This window comes from Castor canadensis, chromosome 6 (assembly GCF_047511655.1).
Source record: "Castor canadensis chromosome 6, mCasCan1.hap1v2, whole genome shotgun sequence".
Lineage (NCBI taxonomy): Eukaryota > Metazoa > Chordata > Mammalia > Rodentia > Castoridae > Castor > Castor canadensis.
This window is the reverse complement of record NC_133391.1, coordinates 143,656,932-143,669,588: the sequence shown is the minus strand read 5'-3', so window position 1 is coordinate 143,669,588 and position 12,657 is coordinate 143,656,932. Positions and strand designations below refer to the sequence as shown.

General features: G+C 39.0%; 1 long non-coding RNA gene across 1 annotated transcript in view; it reads right to left on the bottom strand.

Annotated features, from left to right (window-relative positions):
- Positions 1 to 3,722: 3,722 nt before the first annotated feature.
- Positions 3,723 to 12,657, bottom strand: part of LOC141424211 (uncharacterized) — a 111,354-nt gene continuing 102,419 nt past the window's right edge. The window contains exons 2-3 of the long non-coding RNA XR_012449187.1: positions 5,499 to 5,667; positions 3,723 to 4,812 (exon numbers count right to left, since the gene is read on the bottom strand). This is a non-coding gene — a long non-coding RNA (uncharacterized lncRNA). The remainder of the gene's footprint in view (positions 4,813 to 5,498; positions 5,668 to 12,657) is intronic.

Here is a 12,657-nt window from a genome sequence, read left to right as displayed (position 1 = left end):
ACTTAGGGTTTTAGATTTTATAAGGTGGTTCCTAGTGAAACAGCTCAGGTAGTCCAAAGGGCTCCTTATAATCTTAAGGTATTCCACAGCCAGACATGCCCAAAGCAGAAAGGCTGGTCACAAAAAGAATTACACACATGCTTCGGGAACACTTTCAGTGGACTTGAGTGAAAATAATAGAAGATCTACCTTGTAAAGAAAGTTTTCTCAAAACAAAACATAAATAAACCAAGTCAGTTTAAAGTTAAAAGGTTTGAGGTTTTACAAATGCAACATTTTGAGTAAGAAGTAGGCTCAGAAACTAGTTAGTTGCCAGCATAAGCTATTTCTGGTAGGCGAGAAAAGCTGTCTTCAGACAACCTTCTCAGATGGCAAAGCCAAGAGCCAGGTGGAGGACCCAGCCCAATATAGAGTGGATTAAGGAGCCACCCCAGGGAGCAGAACTGTACCCCGACCTCAGAGTAGGGAGCCTGGAACCATGTGTCCATCAGGATTCCTGGTTTCTTATGAATTGCTGACAGCTGACTGTGTCTTCCCTCAATCCTCATTTAAAGTGAGAGTATTTATTACTGTCATTCTTCTGTCCCTGACTTGACATTGTTTGTTGAGCTTGTGTAAAGCTTATAACTTGTCTCTTTAGTCTTTAGATTACAGGTCTCTGAATCCAGAGTAGTCATAGCAAAAAAAAGACAGAGACTTATCCTCATTTATCCTCATTTGGACTTTATAGAAATCACAGAATCCTGGATTTTGAGCTGAGTCAGAATCTCTGAGGGTGTGATTGTGGAACCCATGATGTTAAGCAACCTGGAAGTTTTAATGTACACTTTCTTTGCAGCAACCACCTGTACACATTAATGGGTATTGAAAGAGATAAGCGGTTAAGTCACCGAAGTCCTGTTATACCCCATCCCCAAGGCAATGAGTGCTTAATGACCTCTGATATAACCAAGGAAGATTCTCAAACACAGGTACACATTAGAATCTCCTGGGAACCCTTAGGAGAAGGAAGAGGAGAGAGAGAGAGAGAGAGAGAGAGAGAAGGAGGGAAGAAGGGAGGGAGGAATGAAAGAAGGAAGGGAGGGAGGGAGGGGGGATGGAGGAAGAAAGAGGAAGAGAAAGAAAGAAAGAAAACCTATTCCCTTCTGCACAGCATTAGGTCTGAATCTCTGGGAGTAGGGTCTACTTCAGATGATTGGATTATGGAGTACAGTAAGTTTCTGGAAGAGATGATACAATTCCTAAACCAAGAACTCATTGGATTTCTGAGAAATGAGAAATAAATGCAGAAACTCTCTAAATATCATCATTTTCATATATTTAGTGATTGATCTAAACTGCTATTAACCTCAAAGATCTTCTGAGGATTTGGTGACTAATCGCTATTTCTGAGTCAAAAATGAAATAGCATCTATTTTCATGATGTAATAAAGTCAAGTGAACATTAACTCAGACCCATGAATCAGCAGATATAATCATTTGACAGAGCCTGGTAAAGTTATCTATGGAAATACATTTTAAGCTGTTGCACAAGATTCAAGATTTTGGTAGAAATGCTTAAACTACTTTAAACAAAGAAAGAAAGAAAAGTATGATAATTAAATGAGTAATGGCAACCTGTTATCTGAGACAATGAGGAATAGTAGGGAGCTAAGACAAATTAGATTTGGTGCCAGCCAAACATTAAAAAAAAAATTAAAGGCTAATTTATCTTATTGGTTGCCAGTTTATAAACTTGAGTCACAATAGAAACCATTACAATGGAGAAATAAGCACAAATGCAGAACTATAATGGTTAAGGGCCAGGAAAAGCTTTAAAGAAAGGATGACCATGAAAACATTTTAACAACTAAATTTTTTCTTTCATTTTTAATTTATTTCGTTTTGAAATGATTTCATATGCCAACATAGAACAAAGTAATTCAGATTCCCTGCATACACTAAGTCTCCAAATCATAACATCTAATATGACTTCTGTACAATGATCAAAGTCAAGAAATTTTCTCTGATATAATATTATTCTATTATCTGATCTATAGACCTCATTCAAATCTCACCATTTTTTCCTACTAATGTCCCTTTTCTAGTTCAGGACCTAATCTGGGATCACATTGTGCATTTGGTTTTTATGTCTCCTCAGCATCCCTTAATCTGGAATGGCTTTTCATTCTCATTCATGACTTTTGACATTTTCAGAGAGTGTTAGTCAGTTATTTTGTAAAATGGCCCTCAATTTGTGTTTGTCTGATGTTTACTTATGGTTTAAATTCAGGTTTTACATTTTGGGAATAAATACCACAGAGTGATACTGTAGCCATCTTAGTGCATCATAACAAAGACATATTATGGTGATTTGGACCGTTGTAGTTTTGGAAACTTTGATCACTAAATTAGGGTGGCGCCTGCCATGTTTCTATATTGCAGTGTCACTAATTTTCCTTTGCAATTAACATGAAACTTAAGGGTATTTTGAGATCATGTTGATGTCCTGTTTTTCATCATACTTTTGTCCACTGATTTTAGCACTGACTCATGAATCTTGCCAGAAATAACTACTGTGGTGTTTGCCAAATGGTGATTTTCTAATTTTATTATTTCTTCTACATTTACTAGTTGGAATTCTAATTTTTTTCTTTTATCCCCTTTAAGGTTATTTATTTTATTTATTTTAGTCTTATGGAATCTTACTTAACTCAATGGGTTGTGATCCATCATTACCATTATTTGTTTTGTTGCTCAATTTGTCCCAGGTTGAACTACTCAGAGTTCCTCCAAGTACATTGTTGGATCCTATTGAGATAGACTCATCATTTTTGTCTGATTTTTTTTTTTTTTTTTTTTTTTTTTTAGTATTGGGGCTTGAATTCAGGGCCTCACACTTGCTAGAAAGGCACTCTACCACTTGAGTCACATCACCAGCCCTTTTTGTGTGGGCTATCTTTGAGATAAGAGGAGATTTTATGTGTAGTTCAGCCTGTATCACAATCTCCAATTTGTAGCTGGAGATGACAGGTGCATGGTATCATGCTCGGCCCAGTTGAGACAGGATCTTGTGAGCTCATACTCCCCACCTCCAAACCCCTGGGACTGTCCTTTTTTTAAAAAAAATTTTTTATTTTATTCATATGTGCATACAATGTTTGGGTCATTTCTCCCCACTTCCCCCTGCCTCCTCCGTTACTCCCCCCTCCCTCCCTTACCCCGCCTTACTCCTCACTACCAGGCAGAAACTATTCTGCCCTTATCTCTAATTTTGTTGTAGAGAGAGTATAAGCAGTAATAGGAAGGAACAAGTGTTTTTGCTGGTTGAGATAAGGATAGCTATACAGGGAGTTGACTCACATTAATTTCCTGTGCATATGTGTTACCTTCTAGGTTAATTCTTGATCTAAACTTTTCTCTAGCTCCAGGTCCCCTTCTCCTATTGGCTTCAGTCGCTTTTAAGGTATCTGCTTTAGTTTCTCTGCATTAAGGGCAACAAATGCTAACTAATTTTTTAGGTGTCTTACCTATCCTCATATCTCCCTTGTGTGCTCTCGCTTTATCAAGTGATCAAAGTCCAAACCACAGTCCTTCCTATCTCTGCCTCCCAAGTAACTAGGATTACAAGCATGAGCCACTGTGCCTGCTATGTAATACTTCTTTATTTATGACATCACAATACACTTCATGACTGTGTTTTCCCTGTCTCAGACCTAGAATTAGCCATTTCTCCAAGGGACTCTGGCAACTTTTATTGAAGAATGTATTCCCACACCAAGATTTGGTCAATTAGTATGTTTATTAATAATAAATGCCATTGCTTCTGGGCACTCTCTGCAGATGGAGAGAGAAATAATGTGTGCGAACATACATGCGTGTATCTCTATTTCTACATGCATCTATAAATTAAAACCATGAGCTCATATTTATGCTTCCAATTCTAATCTAACATCACAGAGTTCCTTCTAGCTTTCCCGCCTTTCCTTATTTATAGTGCCATTCTCTGATGGTGAGAGACCTGGCTGTCATTACCCATGAAATGGTTTCAGTCAACCTTTTGATTGCTCAACAATTATTTGCAATCATCTTCCCACATGTGCAACTTCAAAAATGTTCGTGTCTCATAAAGTACATTCATTCCCCCAAAACAGATAACCAAAATATCACCCAATTACTGCATTCCTCAATCTGGTTGTAGCTCTCCATGGTTGAGCAAACTGTGGCTAAGCAAATTTACCAATCATCAACACATTTAATATACAACAGAAGAGAGAGATTAAGGCCAACTACAGTAAAGAGAATTCTAACTATGAAGAGCAGACTTGGGAAACACACACATGCATGTACATACACATACATGCACACAGCACACACTGGACAGTACGTGCAATATGCAATTCCCCTGGGACAGGTATGTGACTTAGGGATGAGAACATGGCTTAGAACAGTCAGGGTGAGTCTAGAGACTGACTTGGAAAATGACAATACTGAGGGCATTCTTTGTTTTTCTCAGCGTCATGATCTGATAATGCTCTAACAGTGCTGGGATACCTTAGTCAACTAATGTGGAGGCTTCAGGTTTTCTTCCCTGGAAGACTCTTCTTTATTCACTGACCTCCATGGCCAAACCTGGAGAGTTTCCATTTCCATGGGCTATGTAATTTTAGCAACTACTTTTCTGAGTGTGACTTCAAAGTCTCAGAAACCTGAGATTGCTTGGGGATTAAGAAGTGTGAGATGATGGTTGTCCAGGATTGAGATTTCTTCAGCAATAGAGCTCCTCCATAGACTTGCTTGTCATCAGGATAGTTGACTGGTCACTCTTATGGGCTAGGAATCAAAGAAAGAGAGCCTGTCTCTGATCATGGTATTTGTGTCTAAGATCTTCAGACTTCTGTTACATTATCATCTCTGAAGTAAGTAAATGGCTACTACTTTTATCTTGGCTTCTTCTTTAGAAAGTTCTGACCATCACTTGGAGCATAGAGAGTGTCTCCCTGCCCTCATGTTCCCTTACAGCTGCACTAGTTTGCTCTATCAATGGAGTCAGCTCAGCAAAAAGTATTTTGTCTTCTGCCCCAATCTGGCTTTATGTCATAAACCTCACCTTGTAATAGGATATTTTGTTTTTACTGACTTCTAGAGTCTAGTCCTTTTAGATTGCAGTCCATAACCAGAAAGGGCATTCCTAAGAAAGACCATACTTTCTTCCTTCTCTGGTTTCAGTTAGACCACTCCATTTTGACCTGTCTCTTTATTATAGAAACTTCCTATAATCCAAAATCCTGGATCTTTCCTACTATTTTCCTTGGTATACCTTGTAGGCCCATTGCCTGAATCCCAATAAGCCACCTCTCTTCACCTTGTTACTTCTGTTCAGACTAGTCCACAGTTTAAGGTTTGTACTTATTACATTCCACTCCTAGAAGAAAAGTCTATATCAGTTAGAGAATTCTTTGACTGCAATAAGCAGAAGATCTGGCTCAAATCAACTATGCAATAAAGAAATATAGTACCTTTTATAAGTTAAGTCAGAGCTCAGACAAGCTTCAGTATTAGCTTCCTTCTGAGTGAGACTCATTCAGGTTCTTCCTTCTCTTTACATCACTTCATCTGTAATCTTGGTCCATGCTGCTGGCAAAATGGCCCCAAACATTTCTGACTTTACAACATTATTCTCTGATTCTGAAAGGAAGAGCAAGAAAAAAAAAAACTCATACAAACATTGCATGCCAGAGTTCTGAGAGGGCTCTAGGTTACTTGGTCACCCTACATCAATGTAAAGTTCAATATCTGTGGCCTAAGCCAATCAGAGGCCATCCCATGAGTGATGTTTGGGGATGGTACACATCTAATGAGAAGAGGGTACTAGTAGAAAGAGTAAAGTATATTCTGGTTGAGAACCAGTAATATTCATTACTCATTGTTATTGGGCCTTTTAAGTCATCTTCATATTTTTTAATGATATTAATCTGTGTCTGAAGTTGTCTTACTTACATGTCTCTCTTTGAAGACTTTACAGCTCCATGAGAACAGGAACCTTATCTGTATTATGCATTTCACTCTTAGTGCAATGCCTGGCATTAGATAAATATTTGCTTCATGAATGAATAAGTGAATACATTGTGTTTATCCTGAATATCTGAAACCTTGGAGCCCACTGTCTCAAACCTCCAGTGCATGAATACTTCATTGAGATGTTTGGACTTAAAGCTTCACAGCTGGGAAGTAGTTAGCCAAAACCCAGACTCAGCCTTGCTGACTCCACATATCATACAATTCCAACTATTCCAAGTTGCTCTAATATGTTAAAATAAGCTCTCAGAATCTTAGTGCAGCTGTGTTCAGAATACATGTAGGAAACACATAAAACATTCTGACAGCTAATATCCAAATAGTAATTTGGAATATTCACAAGAGTCTAAAACTGGCAGGAACTGATATTTGCTTTTCTGATCTGGAGCTATCAACATACTCCAAGTTTAAAATCATATCTTGCCTAATAGATGAAAGAAGGGAAGTGACCCATTGCCAGTGTAGTTTTTCATTTTGCTTTGGAACATTATTATTTTGCTTATTGCATGCTGCCTCCATTGAAAAGTAAATCCTTTGTAGCTGATGTGTTAGTGGAGAGACTTGATCAATAGACAAGGGAAGTAAAAGTAACTGGTGTCTGAGGTGAGCTAGATACTTCATTCACTCATTCACTTACATCTTTCCACTTGTATATCTGCAGCCATTATGCTGGGGATTAGATACGTAACATTTATCACAAGCTAGTGTACATTAGTAGTACATATTAGTGTACATTAGTAGTTCATATTAGTGTACATTAGTAGTACATTAGCTAAGATAATGAACTCTGGCATCAGAAATATCTCAGTTAAAATCCTGACTTTGCTGTAGCCTGTGAAATCCTAGACCTACCCAGTTAACTTACCTGGTCTTACTTTCTTCATCTCATTGAATTGTTCTTTATCTCACATACAGTTGCTTTGTGAGGTTTAAATGAGACAGAATGTTGTTGCATTGCTATGTCTATTATAGTGCCCGAGACACAGTAGTTACTCAATTCAGTGCTATTTGTTCCCAATTTCCAGTCCTCTAGTTGCTTACAATAAAGTAGAGAAAACAGATGTAAGTCTTGACCATTTTCCCTCAAATGCTCTGAGTTAAGTGTTATTTCTCTCATGTTACAAGCAGGAAATTGAGACTTTCAATAGCTCATTTAAGGCCTCAATTTATGAGTAAATGAGCCAAAATTCAAAAATCCCATGATACTAAGTCTAAAGTCCATGTTCTCATCTACTTTCTGGATGACAAATTGAGATTCAAGCATTCTAGTCCTGAATTTAGACCAGCATAATAGCCATGGAGAACTTCTACAACGCATCAAGATCCCATCCTAATTTGCTTCAGTCAGAATATAAGAAATAAGGGCTGGGTGTTGGGTATTTTCATAATCTCTCCAAAAGATTCTGATGGGCAACTAACTAATTTTGAGGACTACTGCTCAAGCTTTTTCCAGCCTTAACAGCCTGATCCCTGCATATATGGCAGCAATTATAAGAACCAGACCACTGCTAGTAGAGGCTGGTATGTTCCAGGACTTTCCTTATCTGGGGCTTCTTTGTCACCAACGTATACTCTTGGAGAAAGGCCAGAGCAGGTAGTGTTCCCTTTGCTGAAAGTCATTGCCATGGAGTTATAAGGCATGTTAGAGTATCCACATGGCATACCCAGCACTGCATGAGTGCTTGTGAAGTTGTGTGTGTGTGGGGGGGAATCCAGTCTCCTTCATTCATGTTGAGTTGACAGATTAACAGCATCCTTCACACATGGAGGAAGGAGCAGCTTGGGAAATGTCCCAAACAAATGCAGCTGTTCTTTGTTTCTGGAGAGGATGCCAATAACATTTTGTTCCTTGGGGTTCTCAAAAATGAAAGTGCGTGCATAATTATAAAAACAAACAAACCCATAAGGGTAATTATCATATTAACCAATATGTCATATTGACATTTGTGTAAACTCATTAAATAATAATTTATATTCTAGTCTTTATCATGACTTTATGTTGAAGTATTCAAAAAATGAGAAGAATCATTCCTTAGCCACTAGATGCCCTCCAGGACATTTCAGTCAGCCATAGGTCAAAGCTTTTCAGCTCCTTATACTGGGGTAATTTAGGAACTCATCTCAAAGGTGGCTCACAACAGTAGTCTTTATAGAGCCCACTTTCTGGTAGTACTTCTGTGCAGACCATGCTCAGGTATCACTATCTCCATTCTTCAGAAATTGAAGTTTAGCAAGGTTAGGTAACTTGCTCAAAGGCCAAAAAATCATAAACTACACTCAAACATACGTTGAGATTCTCTAGAATCTAAATTCTCAATTTACTCATTTGAGTCAGGAGGAAATTATGCTTCTCTGGCACACCACAGGTTAGAAACCAACGAATAAATGAAAGCACAGACATCCCAATAAAGACAAAGGTACTGGATTCTGATGGCTCGGTGCTGATAAGTTGTGGCCCATTCTGAGATCCAAGAGGAATGTGAATAAGTTTGTTGGCAGACCCCAGACTCTGACTGGATCAGCTGATTCTCATTGATTGTTGCCCCCACACCAGCCTGAAACAGCAGGCAGTGCTGAGCCCTCATGCATTTACCCTCCAGTGCAGATCCACATCCCAATAGCATTTAGTCAGAGGTGAATAAGAGCATGGTGACCTTGAAAAACAGTTGAGAGAGACTCCTTACCTAAGGATGAGTTCCAGAGTTCTCTATACCAGTGTTATCCAGTAGTAACATAGTGCAAGCCATGTCCATAGTTTTAAATATTCTAATAATTTTAATAATCTATTTTAATTAAAATTATATTTTAAATTAATATTAGAAGTTAGAAATAAGGTAGTTTGTGTTCCTTTCTTTGGTAATATATCTTTAAAATCTGGTAGGCATTTTATGCTTACTGTATGTACCAATTCGGTCTGCTACATTTCAAGTGCTCAGTAGCCACCTGTTTTTAATTAATACCTTATTAGACAGCACATATCTAGACCATCTCAATATAATTATTAGGTTGTTGTACCTAATATACATAAATATGTAATATATGAAATTTTCAGATGCTTTGTTGTTATTTGGGGTTTAGTCTGGGGCAAGCTGCTCTCTGATTTAACATGAAGAACACAGTTTGAGTTGGGAAGGCAGTAGAGTTTTTGTTGGCTAATATTATTGCCAGAGACTGACTCTAGGAACACATAGGTGGCCAAAAATGCAGTTTGGAGCCATGGAATTCCCTGAATGGAGATATTTAAGAAAAGAATAACTGTTCATCCATCTGAAATGCTGGGAGCACAGTGCTAATTATAAACTCATGAGGATGCGGGGAAAGATTAAATGAATGAAGAAGATATAAAATTAAAAATCAGTAAGTACTTGAGCTCCTTTTGTGACTTCCACAATGTGTTATGGGTGATATGAAGAATTGAATAAGGTAGATTTAAAGGAATCTATTAGACTTTTATACAAAGGAGCTGTCTTAGGTTTGGTTCCCGCACGGTTCCCAACTAAGACAAGGATTTGGGTTTAAGTTATTTATTTGGGAAGCGATCTCAGGAAACATGATAAGGTAGTGGGGAAGTGAGACAGCAGGCAAGCCAATACAGGATCCAAAATGAATGAACTACTGCTATGGGCGACCTCAACTCCGTCTCATTGGGGGTCCTCTGAAAGACCACATGGAACATGACTCAGAATCTACTCACTAAGAGGAGAGGGAGATAGTATTTACCCTCCACCATTCATGCCTCATTGATCGAGGCTCACTTCTGGGGTGTTAACTCCCAGCACTTCTGGCCTGGCCTGCCCTTGGGCTGAGTCCACTTCTGCTGTTGGAGAATATGCTCAGGAAGAGAAGGAAGAGAGGAAGCCATGGACACCTGTGAGAATTATTATGGGCTGTGATGATGTAGGCCTGGAAGATATGACCGGGCTCCTGTAGCGTCTGTCCAACAATAATTAGCACTCCTAAGACCTTACCTTTAGTAAGATCAGGCACTATTTTAACCACTGATCACATATTAACTCACTTAGCCTTCATGAAAAGTCCATAATGCAGGTATCTATACCTGAGAAGAAAGAAACAGGATTACAGAGAGGTTTGTAATTGGCTGAAGAACATACAAATAAGAAAGACAGAGCCAGACTAGGTTTTGTGTTTTAGTTATCAAATAGCTTGGATTCTACTGAAATCTGAACCTGCACTTCTGAGAAAAGTTTCTTGACCTATTTTGCAAATACTAAATCTTATATTTCAACAAGAACAACAACAAAAACTTTTGCTTTTCCAAGTCTTGGTTTTATATTCTGTACTAACACACAGTTCTTAACATCAAATTCTCTATAGGGTAAGTGGAAAGGAAAAGCTCTGCATATCTAGAAACAGACCAGGTAAGGTTATTAAAGTCTGAGGCTTACAGAGAGAGAGAGAGAGAGAGAGAGAGAGAGAGAGAGAGAGAGAGAGAGAAGGTAGAGATAGATATTATAGAAATGAAATGATTATTTGTATGTTAAATACTAACACTGCACATCTTCAACGTTTTCTACAAAGCTATAATGTACAAATATAGTGTACCAAGACTATTGAGTGTCTACACTGCATGGGGGTACTCATGAAACTGCTTTTCCCCCGTCCACTAATTTCTGACTTTTTTCCACAGAGCTCTCATCCCTATACACATAGCTTCTAGGCAGACCTCTTACTTTTCTAGTCACTGTCACATATCAGAGATGTCTTACTTTCAGGTATCAAAGGTGCAATTTACCCTAACCCCAAGCTTAATCTCCTGTATATCACATCTCCTATTCTCATTTCAGGCCAGACCTGGGTTTGGATATTTCTATTAGAGAAGGGGGAGGTACTGCCGGGCTTTTTACTCACCCAATCCCTCTGTTGATTCTAGCTCCTTCAGACCCAGGGCTAGGGGAGGGAGAGAGGCAAAGTCTTATTTGACAAACACTGTTGCAGCATGACCTACATGGAAAAATCCTGGCTCTTGCTTTCTTCCTCCTTCTTTGTTGGTCCTTTGGAGGCCTATATGCAGGGGACAGCTCCCACTAATACCTGCTGTTCACTGCTTAGGACCCCCTCAGCTCCTAAATGGCAGTATATCTACCTCTCTTTCTCTGCTGGCTTGTCTAGTTCCTGCAGGCAGAATCTGGAAGGTATGAGTACTGGCAAGGTACCCAGAGCCTGGCTTTCTCTTGAGGGTGGACCCTTCACATTTGCCCACTTAAGAGGGGAGATTTTATTCACCTACTCTTTAGCTCCATCTCTCAGCCCTGCATCTATCAGCCTTTCCCCTCTGGATATTTGCAGGTTCTGTGTCTTCCCAATTCTAGGGAACATTTACTGAACTGTCCTAAGAACTCTCTGCTCCCATAGCAGCCTTGAGTTTCTACAGCTATGCAGGCAACTCTTTGTGGAGTAGGTGTGTGAGATTTCGATTTATTCTTCCCTCTTGACCAACAGCTGCACATCCTTTTCCTTCTCCTCTCCCATCACACGCTTGATTTGAGTAGGACAGAGGAACTGGGGGTTAGGGGGTGGAGATCAACTGTGTTCAAAGAAACCTTCCCTTGCTAACCATCTACTAGTATTGTCATTGTCCTTTAATGCACAAGTGAGAATGTGTGGTGTTCATGGGTTACAAAAGTGGTCTGTCTGTCTTCTTCGCAAATCCTGCTGCTGGTCTAACTTCCACAGACCTCGACTTGAGAGCTGCAACAAGACCAGCACACATCTTATACAATATCCTATGACAGAAGTCAGAGACATGAGCACCTCTCTCGAGGCTGATTTCAATGCAGTCCTGCTTAGACACACTGAGAGTAACCAAATTCCCTCAAGATTTCTTCCAACGTTCGGTTTTAATTTTTACAAACTTAACCTCTGTTTGTTTTCTCCAACCATAGGACAATTCCCAAATTGCTTGAAAAATGGGGAAAATACTCTTTTTCTTTTAAGCTTATAGAAAAAAAAAACAGTGTAAAACAGAAATGTGATTCAAGCACCCTCCACTTCACCAATGTCCAAATCATTTAACAATAAAGAATAAGCACAATATAAGTTGGAAAATAGCCCTCCCTTCCTCCAGTAATGCTTAGCCACAGAAACTTGAAATGAATTAGGTTGGATTCCTACACGAAATTACTTCCATTTCTACCACTGAGAAGGCGGAATGAAGGCAATAGCACGAGACTATATTTTTAAATGCCAGTGAAACTTCAAATTCAAAGCAATATAAATCTCTTTCTTTGATGTATAGCAGAGGGATCTATAAGCTATTCCTTCTGGGTCTTTTTTTTTCCTCACAGAGAATCTGTGAATCATCAGAGCCATAAAAGTATATATCTGAACACTAATAATTACATGAGTTTTAACTGGAAGAGGACAATGATTTTAGTTCTCCAATGGAGCTGTCTTAGTCAGCATAGATTTTCTGTCAATGTGCAGGCAAGAGGGTCTAATTTCCTGTCTTTGTGGAAGACACAGGCCTGATTACCAACAAGACTCAGAGGAGCAGCTGGCTGCAGACTTCCCAGAATCACTTTTCAAACATGAACAAGGGGGCCACCCTTTCTAGAGATGGCACCCCCTGATCTCTGAACC